The 22,691-nt window shown below is 41.7% G+C and overlaps 1 long non-coding RNA gene across 2 annotated transcripts; it reads right to left on the reverse strand.

Moving 5' to 3' along the window:
• Positions 1-201: 201 nt before the first annotated feature.
• LOC143441555 (uncharacterized) lies at positions 202-18,241 on the reverse strand. Of its 2 annotated transcripts, XR_013109112.1 has the most exons (4): positions 18,085-18,241; positions 4,147-4,242; positions 2,486-2,584; positions 202-589 (listed from the first exon to the last, which is right to left on the reverse strand). It is a non-coding gene; the product is annotated as an uncharacterized LOC143441555 (long non-coding RNA). The 2 variants fall into 2 exon arrangements; XR_013109111.1 differs by lacking the exon at positions 4,147-4,242.
• Between the last annotated feature and the right edge of the window lie 4,450 nt (positions 18,242-22,691).

The raw sequence follows: 22,691 nt of genomic DNA on the forward strand, positions 1-22,691 counted from the left end.
ACACCACTCGGAAGGCACAGGCACACACGCACTCTCTGCCTCCAGCTCCCTCCCTGTTACTGCCTCCACCGGCCAGGCCTCTGCCTGGGCTTCTCCTCACCCTGCCATGTGCTGAGCATCATTGCCCCAGGGCAGAGTCATCATACATGTCTGTGACACCCACAGTACTGCCCACTGCCTGCCTGGTGGATGCCCTCAATGGATGCCTCCCTACCATCTTGGCCTCCTCTGCAGGCCATGCATCTATAGCCACCTCCAGATTCAGCCATCTCCAGAAACTATAAAAGAGCTCAAATGTCCATCCTGGACTCTGTGAGCCTCTGTGTGTCCAGGTGGCTGTGCATTACTCATTCCTCAAGCTCTGGTCTCAAGAGGTCTTCTAATATCCCAGCCAGACCAGACTCCAGTGCACACCTGCTCCGCCCCTTCCCTATGGTTGCCAGAGGAAATGCCAGCCACACCCATGGTTGGTTGGACCCAGCAAGGACAGGCACTGAGCAGCAACTTTCCTCCTCTTCTTCTTCCTCATCTTCCTCCTCTTCTTCTTCCTCTTCCTTCTTCTTCCTCCTCCTCCTACTCCTTCCCAGGCCTGCAAAGGATAAAGGCCTTGACAAAAGCACCCACACCCCACCCATCTCCTGAAGAGATGGGCTTGAAGCAAGCACACTTGACTGAGGGCCAGACAGAAGAAACAGGGCCTTAGCTGCTGTCCAGACTACCCAGGCAGGAGATGTGTAGTTCTCTGAGCCCAGGGTTTGAGGTGAATGAATGAGTGAGTAAGTGACTGAGTGACTGAGTGAGTGACTGAGTGAGTGACTGAGTGAGTGACTGACAGAATGAGAGTGACTGACTGAGTGACTAAGTGAGTGAGTGACTGAGTGAGTGAGCAAGTGAGTGAGTGAGTGAGTAACTGAGTGAGTTACTAAGTGAGTGACTGAGTGAGTGACTGAGTGAGTGAGTAACTGAGTGAGTGAGCAAGTGAGTGAATGAGTGAGTGACTGAGTTAGTGAGTGACTGAGTGAGTGACTGAGTGACTGAGTGACTGACTGACTGACTGAGTGACTGAGTGAGTGAGTGACTGAGTGAGTGAGTAAGTGAGCGAGCACACTTATATTTTCTTATCCATGTAATGAAGCTGAGTGTAATCATGAAGGACAGATGATCTGGGAATTTTCCTATGTACTAGAAGACACAACCCTTCAGAACAGCCACTCACACTCCAGCTGACCAGTATGTCATAGGAGTGTGACAGAAACAAAGGAAACCCTGCATAAGTTAATCGGCCACTAGAGTTCCTCAGCACCCACAGAGTGCCCATCCTGGGTTTGCCACCTTGGTGTCATCAGGGAACATCCCTGCTCAGTCTGTGTCTCGGGAAAGAGTGGACATCTGCTGTCCACTGTGAGTGCTGAGAGGCCCTGCTCACAGGGGAAGAAGGCTACATGACAGTGGCTTGTGGAGAGAGGCATACACAATGTTCTGTCAGGGGGAACATGGGAGGGGGGCAGTTCCAGCAAAGGGATGGCATAGGCAAAAGCAACATTTCTTAGGACTCGTTCTCTTTAAGGAAATTTCATATTTCTGATCATATCTGATCCTCACACTAGACCCCTGCGAGATAAGCGGGGAACTGCATCCCAAGTTCTGAATGAAAAATGAGTTTGTAGGTCAGGTGGAATCTACTTCTCCTGACTTCTAAAACAGACCTAGCAGCTTTGTCTGAGAACAGCGTTATCTGAGGCTATGCTTCTGTGTGCAACGCTGGCCCACATGGAGCCGTACTTCACACCCATCCTGCACACACAGAGATGAACAAAGAAAAGGAAAGAAGCTGGGGTGAGAAGAAGCAATCCTCCTCCATCAGGATTACCAAGCTATGTCGGACAATCATGGAATTTCCCCATCCACTGCAACCTCAGAGGACACACACAGCCCATCTATCCTGGGAAACATAACAGACGCTGCTTGCCACTAACACCACCTTCATCACCTCTGTCTAGAGCTCCCTTTTCCTTCCACACTTCACAGACTATGAGCACAGACACTTTGCAGTGGTGTATGAACAGAGATCTTAAATACTAAACGTGTATCAGCCAGCTGCACAGGTTTAAAAAATGCAATACTGACATACATATTGAGAACAATTTGCTGTGGGGATAAACATACACAAACGTGACCATAAGAAGACTCAAAATTAAGACAAAATTGGGGAGTAGTACCCAATAAACAAAGACAAGTGCTAAAATGATCAGAAAGGGAAGAATCTAGATTGGGGGAATAAAAACTCAGAAAGAGGTTATTTAGAATAAAAAAAGGAAAATAAATTAAATAAATAAATAATTTGGGAGTAGAGACAGAAACTAATGGAACAGTCTCACTGTGCAAAGAAAGTGGGTGAGTAAGTATCTTAGACTTTTATTGCTGTGAAGAGACACCATGACCAAGGAAACTTTTATAAGGAAAACATTTCATTGGGCTGACTTACAGTTTCAGAGTCTCAGTCCATTATCATCATGGTGGGAAGCATGGCAGCATCCAGGCAGACATGGTGCTGGAGAAGGAGGTGAGAGTTCTACATCTTGATCTGTAAGCAGCAGCAGGAGACTGTGACCACACTGGGCATAGCTTGAACATCTATTAAGACCTCAAGGCCCACCTTCACAGAGACACACTTCCTCCAACATGGCCACACATACTCCAACAAGGCCACACCTCCTCATAGTGCAGCTCCCTATAGGACAAGCATTCAAACACATGAACCTGTGGGGGCCATTCCTATTCAAACCATCACAGTAGATAAGTCTTCAGAGAGGAAGTGCATAGCTACAACTATATATAAATTAAAATTTCCAGATATCTTCACCAACCCACAAGAGAAACTACTCAACCACTGCAGAGATTAGACCCAGGAAGAGTAGATAGAACTGGTAGAAGAGACAGCAAAAACAAAGGGGTGATTAAGTGATACCCTTTCCAGACTTAGAATCTGGCACTCTTCTGACTTCTTAACAAAACCGAATGCTTTATGCAGTGTATGTACCCTTTCTCAAGCAAGAAAGAACATCAGATCCTTTCTAGAGAAAATCACAAGCATGCACAAGAAAGGACCTCAGGGCCAACCCTAATCCTGAGTCCCTGCATGAAGACCCTGAGAGATGAAGTGAAGCCTAGGTCACTCTACAGACTCCAAGATGTTGGAGGCACCAAAGCTGTGAGACATCTGACAGGAAAAGTGGCTTACATGGAGTGGAACCAGCCTTTTAGAAATATATTCTACAGGCAGAAAAGATGGAGGGATGGATGCATTTAAGCCCTCTGATATCAGATATTAAGCTAGAAAACTGGTTTTCAACCTTCCTAATGCTGTATCCCTTTAATACAGTTCCTTGTGTTGTGGTGACCCCCAACTATAAAATTATTTTCATTGCTACTTCATGACTGTCATTTTGCTACTGTCATGAATTGTCATGTAAATATCTGCTTTCAGATGGGTCATGCCCCACAGCTGGGAATTGCTGAGCTGGGGATTCGGTGATTACATGCTGCATTATCAGTCTTGTTTGGTCCAGCATTTTCTGACTATGCCCCCATTCCTCCTTTTAGGAATAGAAATGTATATCTGTGCCATTGTATGCTGAAATTCATTCACTAGTCCAACTCATAGGGTTTTGTTGAGACTGTGGAAGGCTATGGGGGCTTCTGAAGTAGGATTCAATACACTTTGCATTATAACAATGGCCTCAGAGCCTTTGGAGCCTGGGAGTGGAATGTAGTGGTTTGAATGAGAATGTCTACCATAGGCTCAAATATCTGAACCCTAGTGGTGACTTAACAGGCTACACCTCACTAGGGGCAGGCTCTGAGGATAGTATGTAGACTAGCCTCAATTCCAGTTCACTCTCTCTGTTCATGTTTGGGGTTTAACATGTGATCTCTCAGCTCCCTGCCATGATGGTCTCATCCTTCTGGAAGCACAAGCCAAAATAATCTCTTCCATAAACTGCCTTGGTCATAGTATTTTTTTACAGCAACAAAAATGTAAATAACACAGACTATAAATAATTGAGAATTAAAACAATTTTTTTTTTCTTAATCCTAAAAAGTTCACAATAAATTTGGGCACCAAAAAAGTAAAATGTATTCAACCTCTGTGTTCCACTAAATATTTCAGACAGTGTCCCATCCTCCTGCATAGCAGATCTGCTCCTCCAGCATCTGGATCTTGGCAGCCATGTACTCATCCTAATCAACCAAGAAAAAGCAAGACAATAAACAACAGTTATAGCTCCCTGCCACACAATTAACTTAAAAGCCCCCTGACAGATTTATAAATAGTCTCACTTTTATTTAATTAATTTTTTATTTAAATAATCAGGCTTCACTGTTTTGATTATCATGTCTTTAAAGTAAAGCTACAGATGACAACAGTGGTACGTGTTGTCCAAACTGCAAATGATTTGTTTTTACTGATTATTAAAATTTTATTTGTTCACCGTGTTTTCTCAAAAATTGGCACATAAAAAGAAAATGTTTTACTCTATATAGATGATTAACTGACAACACCTTGTACTAGATACCTACATATTTTTCCCAATTCTCAGTATTACTAGCAATGCTGAGATAAACTAAAATATATTAAATTGTTCTGTGCAAGAATATCTACTTCCTCAGGACAAAATCCTTGACAGTAAAATAAAATTTAAGGGTTAGAGTTTATGAACAGTGAAAATATAGAGTTGATGTATGAAGTCACATGTTATACCTGAAGCCATATAATAAAATAAAAATAACAAACATTATCTAGACATGTAAATATCTTTAATCATTAAAACACAACTATTTAGCAGCCATCATTTTCTCTTTCCTTCCTGCAACACTGCCTCATAGTGTGTGGAACTTCTGTATGGGGAGAAAAAATAAGTCAATTTTATACCATAATGTACTCTTCATTGATCTTCTATAAAGGGAAATGGGAAATTTGAAAATTTAAATGTACAATTAACGCAAGACAAAAGATTAATGCCAAGTAAACCTTATCAAAATACATTAATCTCAGGTTGCTTTATCAGTTCAATCTGTCCAGAGAACATGCTCCCTACAATTTAAGCCTCATATGTAAACACTTCTCAACTTTTCAACTGGGTCAGAGGGGTCAATGGAAAAAGAATCTATGCCCTCCTGAATAATAACAACACTTACCATTCACTTTGCATAAAATATCAATAAATCCAACTAACAATCACTTACTTTTTACCGTTAACTAGTTAAACAATCTATTAAAATATTCCCTTTATCATCGGACCTAAAATGGCTCTTAAATTGTGTCATACTAGCCGCTCAAGAAAACACACACATTCGCCTTACAAACGCATCCCCCAAGAAGTTCATTAAAAGAACACATCATAAGGGGCTGATTATCGTGATAACAAATTTAATACATGAGGCTGAAATATAATACAGCAAGGGGATATTACTGCAGCTCCATGCCAAGACGTGCTCTTGAGAAATTACTACATGCGAGAGGTCAGGTATAAGGAGGTTTATTGGGAGAAGGGAGAGGGGTGAGGCCTGCAGACTGGGTAAAGGCAGACATAAGAACAGAGCCATGAGGGCAGAGAAGGGAAGAGGGGGGCAGAGGACAGAAAACACTGGCATTCTTAACTGCCAACTATGTATGTACACTTAACTGTACATACAACACCATGCAACACCAGGATTACTAAATGCTGGCATGTCTCAAGCTTCAGGCTTAGGGACTAACTCGTAAGCCAGTTAAGTCATTGTTTGATCAAAAGAGGCACAAAGTCCAATTCTTCCAGCTACAAGTTAAGCTATCACTGCATCATGGTTCATAAATACAATATTCACATAGCTTTCTGCAATTATGTAAGTTTATATCAAAGACTATTATATGAAGCCTTACGTACACTATCAAAGTCAAATTGGCTTTGGTAAGATTTATGAGAATCTTTAAAACGTATTTTATCAACACACATGACTCTTAGTTTTTGAAATCACCTTTGATTTGGTTTCTGTTTCTGACATTTGTATTAATGACACATTATATACATGAAAGATGGCTAAAGACACACAGACGTTGTCAACTAAGTCAGTGGAGTGAGAAAGACAATTTATATGTTTTAGGGGCACATGTAAAAGACCCTGAGAATAAATTACTAATTCTGCAGACAGAAGAGGTTTGCTTCTAAACTTGCTCTAGACACGTGCGCTCTAGGCACATGCATTCTAGGCATGTGCGTTCTAGGCATGTGTGTTCAGTGGTGTCCTCATTATCAAGCCCAGAAGTTCCATGTTTCTCTTAAATCCCCCTTACCCAGCTTATTTGCCAGTCCTAAAGACTTCATCCCTTAAGAGTCAAAGAGATTCCTATTACAAAACTACTGGTTCAAACTCTGAATCTATACACCTCCTTTTAAAAGCAAATGACTTGAGAATTCTGCTAATGTGTATGTCACAGCTATTAAATATAACTATATGCAGTCACATGAATGAGAATGTTCCCCCACAGACTCAGATACTTAGACACTTGTCAGCTGGTGGTGCTATTTGGAAGGGATTAACAGGTATGGCCTTGCTGGAGGAAGTAAGTCCCAGGAGGTGAGCTTTGAGAGGTTGAAGACTGTTGTCATATCCAGTCTGCTCTCTCTGCTTCCTCCTTTGTGACTGAAGATGTGAGCTCCCAGCATTCTGTTCCAGCTGCCATGCCTGCTGCTTGCTGCACTGCTTCCCATCATGATGTCTATTAAACTGTAAACAAAGTTACTCTCTCATGGGAAAAGGAACAGGAAGGTCACTTCAAGTTTGCAGCTTTCTCGGCAGAACACCAGGATTCTCTGCTAGAGAAAGTATGCTTCCTCAGTCTCAGTCAGCTGAGAATGACAAAGACTCTAGGTTTCCTGGAAGCCAGCAAGCTGGAAGCAGTCTCCTCATGCCATTTCTCTACAAATAGTAAAATATATCTTCAAATTTAAAGCCAGGTAGTACACCTATAATTTCAGTGTCTGGGAGGTAGAATGAGAATCAGGAGTTCAGGGCCAGCCCCATTTACATAATGAGCTCAAGACCAGCCTAGACTACAGGAACACAGTCTCAGTTATAGATACATAAATACATAAATAAATAAATGGAAAATAAGTAAGAAATACAAAATAGTCATTCATTTGATAACTCATTTAAGAGCACCTTATGCTCACCAGGGTTTCTGCTGTGAAAAGGCAGTAAGAAAATCTTTACTGATGGTATAGTGAAGAGGGTAGACAGGTCTGACACTGAGATAGATACTAAGACTATGGATATGGATCAGGAGTGCAGCACTTGCCTGCTATTCAAGAGGTGGTAGGCTTGCTGTCAATACTGAAAAAAACAAAACAAAAAACCACAAAACCAAGCAAACCCCATAGGAAACTAAAACTGTGTTTTCTATACAAAATTGTCCCAAGGCAAGACACCTCCCAAGTAGTGGAAATTAGTTAAGAATCAGAGGAGAACAAAATTTACAAAGATCTGCTACTTCTCCCCAAATGGGATTTTTTTCCCCTCTGAGACTAGCCTGTCAACTCCAGAGGAGGGGCTGAAAAGTGGGCCATGTTTTTAACAAACACTAAATTAATGTGAACTGGAGTCTAAGAATCTTCCAAATATACTGATCTCTATACTAGGTTGTTAGTATCTTAGAAAAAACGAACAAATTAGAAGTAAACAAATCAAGTTTCCCAGAAATTAACCCCTACCTCTGTTAGAAGTCCGCACACAGCTTAGAACAGACCACACCAGACAAACAATTCCTAGGGGGAGGGAGGTTATTCAGGAGATAGGGCAAACATGAGGCCGGGGAGAGAAATAGAAGAAGATGGAAGAAGAGAGCGAGGTCAGGGGGTTTCTGCCTGTTTTATATGGGAGGTGACAGAGCCTCTCCCAGGTAAAGGTGAGGTAGCTAGGTGGATTCTGGGAATGTGTGGCAGTTGCCTTAGCAACAATATGGGGGTCACCTAGATGTGATGTCATTGGGTTCTGGAGCCTGATACCAACAACCTCACATTAGTTAATCTGTGAAGTGGACTAAGTAACCCTGGTAAGAAGCAACTGGCAAGAGCAACTGTATTCCACTATGACAGCACTTTTGTTTACTCTACAGTCAATTTACAAATACAACTGCAACACAAAGAAATAAACTATACAAATGAGAAACACCTAAGAACAAAATTAGTGGGTAGAGAACATTAGCCTTTTCAATAACCATGCTATGTTCAAGGAGATAAAACAAACGATAAAAGTTAACTTATAAAAGTCTTTAGCCTTAAACCAAATTACAAATCTGTTTTAAGTTCAAGCCAACAGAGGCTAGCTAGCTATGCAGCCAGAGCCTATCTCAAACACACCAATAACCAAAATAAGTAAGTACAACTGACCCTGAGTGATGTTTAATCAATCCAATTACTGTAATCATATCCAGATATAAAGTGTTACCTTACCTTCACTTAGAGTTACAAGAAATATTTGCTAGCTAAAACAAATATACAATGAGTTAATTGGTGTGCACATTTAGTCACATGACATAACTCATAATGTGACACAAATGCAGAGAAAGCAACCTGTGGCCACTCGAGGATAAGGTGAGATAAGCTTGGTGTGAGCCCACTCCTATCTCTCTTCTCAGTACCTTTTCCCTTACCTTAACCATCAGTTTTCTACTTAGTTACTTACAACTGAGGACATTAAGTACAGTGGAATCCAGGTTCATCTGTATTTAAAGGGGTTTCTCCAGAAGAAAATCAATGGGACATTCTTTTAAATGAAGAGAGCTAGTGAAACTGGGATAGCACGTGCAAAGGAAGGTGGACCATTAGCTTACACTATATATAAATAGTAATTCAAAATTGATTTTAAAATGGACTTAAACATAAAACCAAAACTATTGAGCTCTAGAAAGAGAAAATAGGTGACTATTTGGCAGTGGACTTGGCAATATTTCTTGGATATGGTATGAAAAGCACAAGAACAAAAAAAGTAGATAAACTAGAAAATATTCAGATTTATACTGTGGAAGCAGAAGGGGTCCATGACAGATATCAACTGGAACAAAGGAGTAGGAGCTGGAGGGAGGCATGAACAAATGATATGTATGCATGAAAATTCTGTGATAAATCCCATGAGTTTGTATGCTAACTAAAACTCATAATTAAACTTCTGGGGAGAAAAAATAAAATACTGGAGCTGAAGAGATGATTCAGCACTTAAGAACAGTTGCTTCTCTTGCACAGGACCAAGTTTAGTATCCAGCACCCACAAGGCAACTTGGAACCCTCTGTAACTCCAGTTTCAGGACATCCAACATTTTCTGCCCTCTACATGCATGCTTTAAATATACATTCATGTAGACAAATACTCATATGCTGAATATCATAATTATCACTACTCAAATCACCCTGCTGGGGGCAACAGCACACAATCCTCACCACCCACCAAAATGCTCTGAATTTACAAATGAAAGACACACACACACACACACACACACACAGAGCCTTCTATTTAATATACTTCAAACAGCACAATGGCTGGGTACACTGAACCCATCCTTTGTTTCAGCTGGATCATGTCACAAAGCAGGCTCAGCAGGCAGTCTGTTCCTCTAAGTTCTTGTAGGAAGCTCCAAGTGTAAACAAAGAGGCTGACTTCACCTAGGTGTTTAAATCCTGCAGGAAGTTGTAAGTGTAAACAAAGCAGATGGCCTCACCTAAGTGTTAAGGTTCTATGTGGCATGCAAGGTCTGTTCAGCCTGCTCAGGGCTGGGAAGGGCACAATGAAATATTATTCACACTTAGGAAACTTAATAAATGCAACAACATAGTCATGAAAATATCATACTAAGAAAAAGCACCACTTTGTAAAGATAAATACTTTACCATTCCACTCAGACCAGATACTTCAAGTACTTAAGAGAGACTGAAAATAGGACAGTGTGTTTTGGGACTGGGGGTAGTAACAGAAGCATCTTAGGTCAAGATGAAAGGGATCCACTGATGAATGGTGGTAATGTCTGTTGCACACTGTAGTAATGTTACTGAACACACCATGTAAAAGATGGTTTGGACCAGAGATGGATGAGCAGCCAAGAGCACTAGCTTCTCTTTCAGAGGACTGTGGTGGGCTCCCTTGCCAGCACCCACATGGTGATTTGCAACTGTCTTTAACTCCAGTACCAGGAGTACCCACTGCTGTTCTAGCGTCTGTGGTTACCAAGCATGAATGTGGAGCAGATACATACAAGCAAGCAAAACATCTTTACACAAAAAAACTTTTTAAAAAAAGATCATCAAATGTGTTCATTTTTATGTTGTAAGCATTTTAGCACTTTACCACAGTTTTAAATACTGTATTCAGTGGCTGAAAATTAAAAGCATGAATCAGAGACTGGCCAATAAGAGACTAGGGAGCACAAAGCTAGGCAAAGTCATCCTTTCCATGAAATGTATGCAATAGGGCCTATTACTTTTTTTCTTGGGATCAGGGCCAATAAGAGACCAAACACAAAAGCAGTTTACAAAGGTCATGTTCAGCACTCAGAAATGGTTAAATAAATGGAGCACAAATCCACAGGCCTAAGAGAAGTTTGAGACTGCCTGGACTGTTATTTTGCCTATAAAAAGTAAATGTAAGCATAATGTTTTTGTACACGGTGTAGTGTTTACCCTTGGGTTACTCAAATGCTGATTTCTCTGCCTTCCCATCTTGTTTCACTCTAGATGGCAGGACTGTAATGCTTTATACCAAGAATCTCCTGTCCCAGGTTTGTGTAAACAATTCTTGATGTGTTTATAAAAGGATAAAGAGATAAAGAGAGTATGTTCTGTGAAGGTGTAAAGAGGTAGGGGGAAGAGGATGTCTCAGCGGGCCCATGAGGAGACATCTCTTCCCCTGAGGGACCAGCCACACACTGTACCACTATAGTACAGAACAAAGTTTATTCAGGGCATGGGGAGGGGAGCCAGGAAGGTAGTAGAGGCAGAGAGAGAGAGAGAGAGAGAGAGAGAGAGAGAGAGAGAGAGAGAGAGGATTAGAGGCCAGCTATGAGCACGTGGGAGAGGGGGGATGGAAAAGGAAAGGGGTGAGGAGACAGAGAGAGCAAGAGGCAAGAGATCAAGAGAGAGAGGAGGGGGGGACAAGCAGCCCCTTTTATGGTGGGCCAGGCCTATCTGGCTGTTGCCAGGTAACTGTGGAGGTGGAATTTACACAGAATACTAACACCCCCACCTACCACCCGCCTTACACAGAAATTAAATATTACTAACTGTTTTACAAATGGGTGCTTTTCCACCAAGAAATTTAGCATCTATCTGTGGTAGACACATTAGTAGTTATATTTTTAATAGAACTAAGAAAGAAAATAGGCCCTAAATACAAGGTCCACCTAGACTAATTCCAACTATTCCATGTGCCTGAAAAGTGAGACACAAAGACAGAGAGTCAGCTTGGTCCTCAGTCACTGACCTTAAAAATCAGTCAGCTAAGTCTAAGTCTCATTTCATTAAAGGACAGAGTTGAACCTGACAACTCTACAATCTACTATCATTCTGTACATGTGTTTATCTAAACAAAACAACAACAGAAAATTCTTCACTGGCTCCACTATTTAGAGTATTGAGTGATCTTTAAGAAAACCAAGATTCATGTCCAGTACCTTTATGGAGGCTCACAACCACCTGTAACTGCAGTTCCATGGGATCAGATGCTCACTTGTGACCTCCACAGGCACTAGTGAAACATGTGCTACAGACATACATGCAGGCAAAAATACCCATACATATAAAAAATAAAAGTAATTTTAAAACTCCCTTAACAGATTTAGACAATTCTAATGTATATATAAAAACAAAAAGCTTTTAAGAAAATAAATATATTATGAAACTTTCTCTATGCTTTTCCAAAAAAAAAAAAAAAAAAAAAAAATGAGACCTGTCAGTCCATAACACATAGCTATTCATTAAAAACTTTATTGAAGAAGAGGTCTGGCTGTTGTGTTGGGATGGCAGCTCACATCAGGATAGACCACACCAGGCCAAAGCAGTTCCATGTGGTAGATGTTTTATTGGGGAAGAACAGAGACAAAGAGAAGACAGAGAAAAGACAAGGGGAAAAAGGGGTCGAAGGTGGGGAAAGGTTTGCCTTTTATCTAGGCTGTGATGTAGGCAGTTCCCAGGTTGAGTGTGAGGAGTGAGCTCCAAGAAGGTATGAAGAGTTGTCATAGCAACGGGTGTCACCTATGTGTGACATTCCTGAGTTTGGAGCCAGTTTGCCACACTGGCCTTTGGAATTACTGAGAAAATATTCTACATATCCTTAGAATTTGCTATTAAACATTCTTTTGATGGGGACATGGGTGTGTCAAGTCATATTACATTAATAATATGATCTGTGGCACTAACTTCAGACCATGTATTTACAACCTCCTGAAGGCCTACAAAATAATGGTCAACCATGCTAGTTGTCATTTTATCTAAAGTGTTCCAATCCAATAAATACTCTAAATAATAAAGCTTCCTGGAGTCCTGCATAAAACTGTCAAAACTCTACTCTGAAAGAATAAACAAAGTTTCCCTATAGAGCTCTTCTATGTGCCATATGAAGGTATCTCTTCCCTTGGGTAATTTTCATCTGTGCACTCTCACTATAATAAATCCAAGTAAAACACAAGACCTTTCACAAGTTCTCTGAGCTCATGCAGAGACCTACTGAACCAAAGAGTAGTACTGATGATCCCCAAATTTCCAAATGGCATTAGAAAGAGGGTGTTCCACCTCACAAACCTCCCATTCCTTTCCAAAATAACAAGGCTATCTAGACCAAAAACAAACAGAAAATGGCATTGTCTTCTAATTTCCTATCTTTCCTTCCCATTTCCTACATCTTTAATAGGATACAGAGCTGGCAGATGTAAATTACATTTCCTAGGTGCCTCTCAAATCAAGAGTATGCATGACTAAGTTCTGGTCAGTAACATATGAACAGAGACCATAGGCAAAATGTCTGCCATATTCTTTATTTTTACCCTCCCTAGTACTGAGGATCAAATTCCTATATTCTTACAGAAAGCTGATTAATTAAATATCAAGAATGCATTTGTAAAGTGTCGTTTAGTGTTGGAAATTGGTGCTAATGCTTTGTCTTATTTCAGCTTCCAAAAAGCCACGCTTCCAGACCTGAGGGTTCCTGCCCTCCCCCCACCCCCACTTTCAATGATAAAGAGTTGCCATATAGCCAGTGGCTGGGCAGAAAGACAGAGGTGGACTTTTAGATTGTGAGGGCAAGGGACTGGGAGAGAACGGGGAAGAAGAGAATCAGCTGCAGGAAAGCATCCTACAATGTAGGTGGGAAGGGAATAGGACCCTATGGGGGGGGGGTGCCCAGAAGGTAACAGGAAAGGAAAGATAGAACATAAATATTAAAGGTATTAAACCAGGGATACGGAAAAGAAATGTATGCTAGCTATCAGGAGGATTAGAATGTCCAGCCATTGAACTTAGTCAAGGCACATCAAAATTAGCTGGTGTGTGTGTGTGTATGTGTGTGTGTGTGTGTGTGTGTGTGTGTGTGTGTGTGTGTGTCTCCCAAGTGAGGTTTGCATTAACCTGGACACAGGAGATACACAGCCCAGTCAGCCAATGCACAGTTTATTCAACGTTTCAACTTCTTTTAAAGGCAAAGCAGAATAAAAAATTTCCCACAGTTTCTAGTTCTCACCAGCTGCTGTTTCACTAGCAATAGCTTATCTTGGCTCAAAGTGACCCAGACCTCCTTGCAGACTGAGAAAGCTGTCAGCATCCAACTCGGAGATGTGCTAGATGTGATGTGTTGTCTAATTAAGCTATAAACAAAGTCTCTCATGACAAAATGACCACGAAGCCCACTTCCTCGGGTGTGCAGCTCACTTGGCAGAACCCCGGGATCCTCGGCTTGAGGCAGTGGACCTCCTCGGTATCTCAGTCTGCTGAGAGTGACAGAACCGTCCTAGGGTGCAGCTAGCCAGCTAGGAGTCGTCTCCTAATGCCATTTCTCTAAGGTAAAGTAAAATAGTTTCTACTGTAATCCCTACAGAATGGCTAAGCAAACAGAGAAACCTGTGACCCTGAGCAGCCAGAGAAATGTTGCTCTCTGTGGATTAGCTGCCTACCTCTGGACTACCACAGGCAAGAGGAAAGTCTCAATATTGTTTGCATTGAATCTACAGTCTTTTCCAATAGCTTAGCCTGTGCCCTAATAAATAATAAACTTAAGAACATTTAATAATTTTAGTGTTAGTAATTTATTCCACATTTCAGCTACATAATTCAGACTGCCTAAAAGTGAAAAATGAAATGAAGTACATTCTTAGTAATCTCAGATGTAAGGAAGATGGAGTTTAGAGAATTATACAACCCTTGTTGTATAAACCTTCAAGTTCCTCTTAAACCTTGAGTGTGATCAAGCAAGACTAAGCCAGAAACCAACAATCTGGTTCACTTTTCTACTAGACTCAAGTACAATCACATATGACACACATATCAATCAGACATTTTTTGTCCACCCCTGCTCTCATGGAAAGCCATGGGGACAGACACTTCAGTCCAAACACCAGAAGCCAATTGTAATAATAACAACAATAACAAAACACATACTTGTTTGGTGGCACATACTTGTGCTGGGGAGACAGAGACTCCATGTCCTCCCTGGGTGTTGGTATCAGGCTCCAAACTCAGTGACATCACACCTAGGTGACCCCCACATCTTTGCCAAGGCAACCGCCATACATTCCCAGAATCCACCTGGATACCTCCCTTCCTTACCTGAGAGAGGCTACGTCACCACCCATATAAATAGACAGAACTCCTGACCCCTCTCTCTTCTTCTTCTTCCTCTTCTTCTCCCCTGCCACCTTTGCCCTATCTCCTGAATAAACCCCAGTTGGAACGTTTGGTCTGGTGTGGTCTGTTCCAAGCCACATGGAGATGAATATCACCTAGCCAGCCAGCCAAGCCTACCTGTCCAATTCCAAGCCAATGAAAAAAATCTGATTCACAAAAATGGCGGATGGCACCTGAAGAGTAACACCCAAGCTTGTCCTCTGGCCTCCATACATGTAAACTCACATATGCAGAGCCACAGGATCAAAGCAGCCTGTAAAAGGTTTTTCATGAGCCAGTGACATAGCTCAATAGCTAAATGTTTTTGTGGCCAAGCCTCATGTAATCAGTTCAATACCTGGAACCTACAGAGAAACCTGACTCCTACCAGATGGCCCTGACCACCATTTGTTGAGTTTAGTCTGTCACTAGGTATTGTAATGCTAACTGCAGGCCCCCAAGGCCTGATTGTCCCAGAGAAAACAGAGTCCACACATAGACCCAAGAGATGCTATGTGATGTTGCCCCCAAATTATTTCTGACTGGTGAATAGAGATGCCACCAGTCAATACCTGGGCAGAAGAGACAGAGGCAAGTTTTAGCATTCCAGGACTTCCCCAGCATCAGAGGAGAACCAGAAGGGGAAAAGAAGATAAAGGGAGGAAGCTGCCATAGTTAGGTGAGTGTAAAATAATGACCATGTGGGTTGGCTAATTGGAGTTAAGAGCAGCCCAGACAAAACATGGCAAATTATAAAGTGGGATTATTGGCTGGGATAGAGACATAACAGCTAGAGGATCAATATCTGCTCTTATGCTAATTAAGGCTTATTGTAAATATAAAGGTTGTGTGTGTCTTTTATCTGAGAACTAAATGGCCAAAGGCAGGGTAGAACCCCTGAGTTGAGATTAAATAATTTCTACAACATCCACATATACAACTCCTGTGCACTCACACACACACAAATAATAAATGTAATTTTTAAAGATTTATTTATTATATTTATATGTGCATACTATAGCTATTTTTAGACATATCAGAAGAGGACATTAGAGTCTTTTACAGATGGTTGTGAGCCACTATGTGGTTGCTGGGAATTGAACTCAGGACCTCTGGAAGAGTAGTCAGTGCTCTAAACCACTGAGCCATCTCTCCAGCCCAATAAATGTAATTTTTAAAGGGGCTTAAAGCACTTGTCATTAAGCATGAGGATCCAAGTTCTATCACCAGAACCCATGTGGAATGACAACCTCCCCACTCATTGTCCTCTGACCTCCATATATGCACATGAGCACATATAGACATACATACACAGAATAAAATAAGGTCATTTTAAATTACTTACTTTATTTATTAAAGGTTTTTCCCATCATCTTTTCTTGACCCAGACTCACTTCTGTCTTTAGTTGACATAGCTCGTTCCCCACATCTACCTCTCCTTCCCTCAGGCCTATCATGCTTGCATGTGTTTCTCCTCCCTTAATGTCCACTTTTAAATCTATATTAAACACTTTATAATCTACAATTCTGGGGACTAGACAGATTGTTTCCGGGTTAAAAGAACTCACTGCTCATGTGGCCTGGAGTCCAAATCCCAGCATCCTTCAAACGCCCGTGACTACAGCTTCCATGAATCAGACAACATCTTCTTAGGCAGAAATAATGAAAAACTGCCAGTAATTTGGAGGAACATACACTTACAAATATATGCAAAACTTTGTCCTTTTAAAATGTAGCTCACAAAAGAGTTAGGACCTGGGTCATGAATCAAAGAGAAGTAAGTAAATATCCTGGTTCCTTTGTACCATGTGACCCAACCAAGTACTATTATCTCTACAAACCTGTTTCTGAGTGTGCCGAATTTATACGGTGCTTTTGAATATTAAATGGGAAACCACTTAGCAAAGAGTTCTGGAACACAGCCAATCACATAGTAATTTACCAATTATTATTAAATTTTGTAACATGTTAAAAAAAAAAGCGGTGTCTCGAAAAACCAAAAAAAAAAAAAAAAAAAACCCAAAAAAAAAAGAAAGAAAACTCAGACCTATGTTCTTTAACATGAATTAACTCAATTACTCACTATAATGCTATGAAGTAGGTAATACTATAGTCATCATATACAGCTGAAAAATGAAGCACCAGAAGTCATTACCAGTCCAGGCTCACGCACTCAGTAAATGGGAGCCAGCAGGATCTGGACTGAAGATGTCACATGTTCAAATCAACTACAGGATCCATTTAGTTAGAAATTTTTACCAAGAGCCTACTAGGTACCAGGCACAGTTCTAAGTACTAGGGATAACATTATATATAATCTAATGGATCTCTACCCTGTAGTTAGGGAGAGGAGAGCCACAAAGTCTAATGGGAATAATTAACAAGTGAAAAGTGTATCTAATAATAAATACAAATGAGAGAAAAATATTTAATTTAATACCAAACAAGAGTCAAAAAACAAAAAGAGACTTGCTTCTATTTTAGGAATCAGGAGTACTCTCAAGTAAAGAACAGCAATAGAAGACAAAAACAACTCCCACCAGCCAGAAGAGGTGTCCAGTGCATCTGCCTGGGTAGCATCCTGAAGCCCAATAGTGAGAGTCACGGGGTAAGGCTAAGGTTAAAGTTGGCAGCTGCCCTGATGGTAGGGAGAAGGAGCTTAAATTCAATTCTGTACTTAACCCAGAGCTTTCCGAAGACTTTGAGCACAAAAAGTTCAATCCAAGTTCTTTTTCAAAAGAACTTGGAAAAGATCATTCTTATTATGTGAGGAACAGCAAGCAAACTACACGGGAAGTGAGCAGTGAGAGGAAGCTGGAGAACCGCAGCACAGGCCTCTGGCGCCCCTGTCCTGATCTGCAAAAGCTGGAGGAGCAGATGCTCACACACACAGGAAATGAACGGCCCGGGGCGCATCAGCGCTGGAGGAAAAGAGTGACTTGCGACACCGCCTCGGGGACTCAGAGGCAGGCCCGTGGGCGCACATGTTGGCGAACCACACAGAGAAGGTAGCAGAGCTGGAGTGGCCATATCGCGGCTTGGGGGAACCGGGGCTCCCGGTTACACAACTCAGCAGCCTGAGGTGCAAGGGCAGTGTGGACCGAGGCCGCCAGGCTCCCCGCCATTCCCAGATCCACCGGCCCCCGCGGGGGTCGCTCACTTTCCACGCCGCCTCAACACACCATACCTGGTCCTCGCCGGCGCCGCTGCCTCTCAGTACCCTCACCGCAGCCGGGAGGATCGCCGGAGAAGGTAGCCAGTCAGCAGGGCTCCCAGCAGCACCATCTGCACCAGGCTGCATCCCTCGCTTTCTGAGTTGCGGTACCAGCCTCGCGCCTCCACAATGGCCCCGCCCCGCTCCTCTACCACGCTTCTCTAGCGCGCCCCGCCCCCATCCTCCGAGTGACTGGGTCAGCTGCACCAGAGCTGCTCGCACTCAGTGTGCTCAGTGTACAGGGGCTGCTAGGGCTCTCGCTAGGTGACCTAGTCCCAGTCCTCTGGCCGAGTTGGGGATGGCATAGCCTTGTGGTCCATTGCTGGCTGGCAAAGGAGGCCTCTGTGATATCCAATCTGAGACTCCATTGTTATTGCAATAATCTTTACTGTTGGAATACTCAAACACGAAGCCAACTAACTCCTCTCCCAAAGTTCAACACTTTCGCTCCTCCACCTTAGACATTTGAAAAGAGTTTGCAAACAAACAGTCAGTACTCTTTTCAAAACTGACTTTGCAAACCTGACTTTCCCGCCCCCCAGAAAGACAGGAGATATTCAAATAAAATCGCTCTTATTCTCCCTCTTTCCCGCTCTCCTTCATAAATTCAACTTCGGTATTCCATCCCCATCCCTAGAAAGCTGCATGTTTCTCTGGACCCACATGGAAAAGCTAGGGGTCGTAGCTAGAACAAGTCAAGACAGTAATAATATGAGTAATAATATGAGCTGAATAATTAGTTGTTAGGTAGGGAAACACCAGAGCAGCATGTGCACGGCAGAGACTGGACATTAGGTAACATTCTAGAAACTGTGAAGCATGAAGCAGAGAGTGGCACAGGCTGTCAGGACCAGTGTCCAGTGTCGGGAAGCTGGGGAGGCCAGTGGAGGATGGGAGAATGAAGGTCCTGTGAGGTTTGCAGGTCTATTTTGCCTATGCTCAGGATGAGAAATCAATGAAATGGTTAAATAAAAGGAGCTTTAGAAATTCACTCTGGCTGCAGCCATGAGAGATAATAAAATAAAGGACAAAGTCATTTTAAAGGAGAAGTTTACATATATGAAAGTTCAGAGCAGAGATGGTTCATCTCTGTATACATTGAAGTCATCAGATATCAGGGCTGGGGGGAAGGGCTGGTGGGTCAAGAATTTGCTACACAACCATGAGCAACTGAATCCAGATCTGTAGCACTCACATAAATGCAGGGCAGGGGTGTGTGCTTGCCTGCAGTCCCAGCTCTGGTGAAGTACAGTCAGGATTTCCAGAGAAGTTGAGTAGTCAAATTGCTAAATAAGTGAACTCCAGGACTGGAGATAGTGACTCAAGAAATCATTTTGATGACATGATTTCAATCTTCTTGTATCTGTTGAGGCCTGTATTGTGACTGATTATATGGTCAGTTTTGGAGAAGGTACCATGAGGTGCTGAGAAGAAGGTCTCTTCTTTTGTTTTAGGATGAAATGTTCTATAGATAGCTGTTAAATCCATTTGGTCCATAACTTGTGTTAGTTTCAATGTGTCTCTGTTTGCTGAGAGTGGGGTGTTGAAGTTTCCCACTGTGTGAGGTGCAATGTGTGCTTTGAGCTTTAGTGTGCAATGTGTGCTTTTTTAGCTTTATGAATATGGGTGCTGTTGCATTTGGAGCATAGATGTTCAAAATTGAGAGTTCTTCTTGGTAGATTTTTCCTTTGATGAGTATGAAGTATCCTTCCTTTTTTTTTTATAACTTTTAGTTGAAAGTCAATTTGATTTGATATTAGAATGGCTACTCCAGCTTGTTTCTTGGGACCATTTACTTGGAAAATTGTTTTCCAGCCCTTTACTGTGAGGTAATGTCTGTCTTTGACACTGAAGTGCGTTTCTTGTATGCAGCAAAATGATGGGTACTGTTTTATCCAGTCTGTTAGCCTATGTCTTTTTATTGGAAAATTGATTCCATTGATGTTTAAAGATATTAAGGAATAGTGATTGTTGCTTCCTCTTACTTTTTATGTTATTTTTATGTTTGTTTGGCTATCTTCTTTTGGGTTTGTTAAAAGATTACTTTCTTGCTTTTTCTGGGGTGTAGTTTCCCTCCTTATGTTGGCATTTTCTCTCTATTTTGTGTAAATTTGTTTTTGTCCTGGAATATCTTGGTTTCTCCATCTATGGTAATTGAGAGTTTTGCTGGGTATAGTAGCCTGGGCTGGCATTTGTGTTCTCTTAGGGTCTGTATAACATCTGCCCAGGATCTTCTGACTTTCATAGTCTCTGGTGAGATGCCTTGTGTAATTCTGATAGGTCTGCTTTTATATGTTACTTGATCTTTTTCCCTTACTGCTTTTAATATCCTTTCTTTGTTTGGTGCATTTGGTGTTTTGACTATTATATGGCGGGAAGAATTTCTTTTATGGTCCAATCTTTTGACTTGTGTAAGCTTCTTGTATGTTTATGGGGATCTCTTTCTTTAGGGTAGGAAAGTTTTCTTCTATAATTTTGTTAAGATATTTACTGGCCCTTTAAGTTGTCCCTCTTTTCTATACCTATTACCCTTAAGTTTGGTCTTCTCATTGTGTCCTGGATTTCCTTGATGTTTTGGGTTAGGAGCTTTTTGCATTCTGCATTTTCTGTGACTGTTGTGTCAATGTTTTCTATGGTATCTTCTGCACCTGAGATTCTCTCTTCTATTTCTTGTATTCTGTTGGTGATGCTTGTGTCTATGACTCCTGATCTCTTTCCTAGGTTTTCTATCTCCAGGTTTGTCTCCCTTTGTTATTTCTTTATTGTTTCTATTTTCATTTTTAAATCCTGGATGGTTTTGTTCAATTCCTTCACCTGTTTGGTTGTTTTCCTGTAATTCTTTAAGGAATTTTTGTTTTTCCTCTTTAAGAGCTTCTAACTATTTACCTATGTTCTTCTGTATTTCTTTAAGCGAGTTATTTATGTCCTTCTTAAAGTCCTCTATTATCATCATGAGATGTGATTTTAAACCAGTCTTGCTCTTTCAGTGTGTTGGGGTATCCAGGACTCTGGTGGGAGAACTGGGTTCTAATGATGCCAAGTAGCCTTGGTTTCTGTTGCTTATGTTCTTGCCCTTGCATCTCGACATCTGGATATCTCTGGTGTTAGCTGGTCTTGCTGTCTCTGACTATGGCTTTTCCCTCCTGCAAGCCTGTGTGTCAGCACTCCTGGGAGACCAGTTCACTCTGGAATGAATTTGGGTATGAAGTGCTGTGGCACAGGGTCAGCTCTGGGGTGCAGATGGAAACCAGATGTTGAGCAAGCTTCCATACTAAAATGATGACTGTGAAAAAGTGCATTTCCACTTGGGAGGCAGAGGCAGGCGGATTTCTGAGTTCGAGGCCAGCCTAGTCTACAGAGTGAGTTCCAGGAGAGCCCAGGCTATACAGAGAAACCCTGTCTCGAAAAACCAAAAAAAAAAAAAAAGTGCATTTCAAGAGTTATAATAGAACCCGGAAGAAAGAATTTATATAAGCTATTTTGGTGACTATTACTAATTCTTACAGAAGCAGAAAAGCTAGTATATGATACTAAATTGTTGGATAGACAGTATAACAACCACTTTCCTTCACTTAACATTAATTTTCTGGAAGTTAAGTATAATATGTTAGCATATTTTTAATGTCTAATGCTTTTATTTATGAAGACTTCTTGCTACCACTATCTTGTGTGAAATCAATATTAACATTGAAGAAGCCAAGCAGCTGGTGCTTGACTTATCACTTCCCTCTTCCCCCCCCCCTCCATGCACACAGAAGCCCCCCTTGTTCCTTCCAGCCACTTGACTCTCTCACAAGACACAGCCAGTGCCAAGGGCCTACAAATCCTCTTTCCAATAGCAACTCCCCAAGCCTGAGAACAGATAAACTAATGCAGCCTTCAGCCTCCATGCTGCCGGAAGCTGGCACCCTCTCTGATAGATGGCCATGCACTCCCCAACACAGGTGGCTTATGGCCTTGAGGAAAGCAAAAACGACACATCCTTAGAGAGAAACCAAGTCAATGAATCATTCCTAGGCAGCTGTGACTGGTTTGTAGAAACATTTAACCCTGATAACACCATAAAAGCCAAAAGAACAGCCTCCCCCGATCGTGCAACCCTGCCCACTGACCCTGTCTACTGCCCAAACAGATAAAATTATAGCTTGTCTTATATGCCATGTAACCCTGAAGCCCTGGACCTGCTTGTATAAATTCCCTAAACCCCTAGATTCAGGATCACAACTCAACTTTGCTCTGTACAATTTGTGGTCCAAACCTGGGTTTAAATGAAAGGCTCTTATGTTTCTCTACAGCGGATATCACAATTCTTTGAGATATCTTAGAAACCAGGAGACCTGGGCATAACAACATAAGCAACACACTGATGGTGAAAAGAAGAAATTTGTGAGTGGGTTTATAACAAAATTCAGTGATGTGAACTCGATTTCATCCAAATACCATGCACCACAAATGCCTACTCTATGCTAGGGATAGGTTGAGTATTATTGGATCCCAAGACCTGTCCTCAACCAGGTAACAACGTCCTCTGAAGTCATTGGGCATCAGAGGAAGAATGTATTAGAGATTTCTCTAGGGAC

This window comes from Arvicanthis niloticus, chromosome 2 (genome assembly GCF_011762505.2).
Source record: "Arvicanthis niloticus isolate mArvNil1 chromosome 2, mArvNil1.pat.X, whole genome shotgun sequence".
Classification (NCBI taxonomy): Eukaryota; Metazoa; Chordata; class Mammalia; order Rodentia; family Muridae; genus Arvicanthis; species Arvicanthis niloticus.